The sequence below is a fragment of the Glycine soja genome, chromosome 3 (genome assembly GCF_004193775.1).
Source record: "Glycine soja cultivar W05 chromosome 3, ASM419377v2, whole genome shotgun sequence".
NCBI classification, from domain to species: domain Eukaryota; kingdom Viridiplantae; phylum Streptophyta; class Magnoliopsida; order Fabales; family Fabaceae; genus Glycine; species Glycine soja.
In genome coordinates, this window is record NC_041004.1 from 5,564,694 (window position 1) to 5,567,636 (window position 2,943).

The window sequence follows — 2,943 nt, forward strand, 5'->3', positions numbered from 1 at the left end:
ATTTGAGTCTTATAAATAGAAACGGAAGAAGTAGTCTTTCTACTTACCTTTTCTTAGTATTAGGTTAAGAAGGATATATGAAAGAGAATTGAAAGTATATAGAGTTGAAAAACAATGAAAGAAGATGGTATAGGGTGTTTGTTACATGTGAAAGGTTGATGAAATTTTTAAAATAATGTAAGACCCACATGTTTTTACTTTCATCTCAAAAAGAGAATAAAAGGGAGGAAAAAAAACAATAAAAAGGATGTAATACATAAAATTGTTGGTTGCTAAAATTGTCCCTCAAGCCCCTCATTAACCCTCGCTAGAACTTTCAAATTAGGGTATCATCTCACATATAATAAGTTATTCAAATGTCATAGTTGATTATGCTTAGTTTGCAATCAAGTTTGCTTTCTAGTGGCCTTTATTCAAGGTATAATCAATTATATATGCAATTTGTATAATTGATTATGTGATCACTTTAATTAGTAAAACCAATGTTTATTTAATCTCTTTTTCAGTTTTTTTTCTTTTATAATTGACCTAAACACTTTAATTTAAACATTTAATTTCTTTTACACTTTTTTTCATCTCAATCAAATAACTTTATTTTTTACTTTTCTTTTATTTTTTTTAAAGAGAGTCTCTTCTCATTTCAACTTTCTTTCATCTATTTTCATTCATTTTCACCTTACATACCCTTAGACTTAGACTGCATTTGGTACGATGGAGAAAAATAATATTTCAAAAAAGTTATATATTTTATTCCATGGGATCCACTTCTCTTATATTTTACTTTAATTAAAAAAATCTTTTAATTTCTCCCCTGTGTTTCCTTTTCCTAAACCAAATGTCCCCTACACAATTCCATCCTATGAGACAAATGTGTGTTTAAAAGAAAAAGTTTATAGATTTGCGTCAATTGTAACTTTTGATGTGGAAGTTAGTTAGCTAGCTTTAACAGCACGCACGTTTAGGAGAAAATGCTAGAAAATCCAAAGGGGCAATAATATAATAAAGCTGGTTGGGAGTGGATTCCAAATCATCAAATCAAATCAAATCCCCCAAATTCCTCCAATGAGTTGGCCTCCCGCAAATTATGCTCCAATCAATATAAATAAGGTTTAAATAACCAAGGATTAATTAAGATTAATTGTTGAAGGACAAGTTCAACGCCATGTACTCCATACAACAAGACATCTGAATGAGTAATTAATGATATATGAATTATCATTTATTTTAAACATTTTATTAATATTTTTTAAATTTTTTTTCTATCACATCATAAATTATATTATACTTATATTTTTTCTTTCACCTAAATGTTGAATAAATTTTTAGGTGTTGATCAAATATTTTTCCATTTGAATTGAGCTAGAAGAGAGAAAAGGAGGAAATATCATTATTTGAATCTCTTTTATTAACAAAATCTAACAACTAATGTATAAAAAAATTAAGCAAATAATTACTCTATTTTTTTAATATTCATATAATTCTTATCTCTTCCCAACAAATATTACCATGCAAAAAATGTTTTTTGATCTGCATCAATACCCAAAGATGTGGGTAAAAGATGTTAATACAATCATTCAGTCAAAATTTCTTTATTATCTTAAAAATATTTTCTTTTTGAATAATAAATATAATTTTCACAATTAGTTGAGTGTATTTTGTTTTTCAGAGATGGTAGAGTGGCCCAGTGAAACTGCACCTATCAATGGATATGAATTCAACTTTGAACAGGATCTAAACTGAACTTCTGATTTAATTGACGTGAAAGTGATGCTTTCTCAATAGCTGAATTTTTAATTGAAAAGCTTTTCATTGGGCACCAGACTATAAGAGGCCAACTTCATAGGATAATCTCAGATCTTTCAGTAAGGCATGCTTCCCATGTATATATTGGCAGATAACTGAAAATGTTGCATATCCTTTAATTTCTAACCATTTCAAATTCTTTGGCAAAACATATCTGAGGTTTTGTTTTTGCCATTATTATTGTGTTGTAGGAAATTGTAGTATACTGCTCTCTACGAAGGTTATCCATTGATGCAAGGAATGATATATGTTGAGGTTGGATTTTCAAATACTGCTTGAATCCCTGAATTTTTTCAAGTTGGGTCAGTATTTGAAATGCCCAAAGTTGCCTATACACTACTTATATGCACTTGACACCAGTTCTCTGAATGGGATAGAACTAGAAGAAAGGAATCATACATGCAAAGCTTTTGATGCAAAAGATCAGAGTGGAGGTTAGGGTCTCATCAGTGTGGAAGGGTTCCATAATCTCGAAGAAAACATCAAACTTCCATAAGAAAAGCTTGAGCACCTTTTTGGTATAGGCTTCGTATGGAAAGTCATTTTGAATCCAAACAAAAACTCGGGAAGTTTGAAGGATGAATGATGGCTGATGATGGGTAAGGTTTTTGATCATTGGCATTTTAATGGAACTACAAAATCAAAGATATATATGGAAGTCAAATAAATTTCAGAGGTGAAACTCCACTACAATAGCCCAAGTTTAGTTTATTCATGACCATGATTCTTTTTCATACTATTCAAATGTCATAGTCTTAAAATTTTATTTTTTTCGTGGCTTGTCAGAATGAACAACTTCTAAACCGCTGGACATTCCAACATTGTACAATTTTTTGGTTTCAAAAGAGTAAGCATTAAGAAATGTTCTGATTTATGATTTGGCAAACATGCATAGCTTACCACTTTTTCTTAAAACAGTTTAAAAATTAACTACATTATTTGGTTTGTTTGCAGGATGCTGACTGAATCTCATACATATAGAATGTTTCCATCTTGCTTCGATTGAGAAACATAATAATGTACTGATGCTATAACTCAGTCTTTTCATAGTTGAATAAAGTCTGATTGCTGCAGACATGTGTATTTTCTGTGTAGCTTTTTCACAAAATTTGATATCAAAAACTTCTGTTACCATTTTTT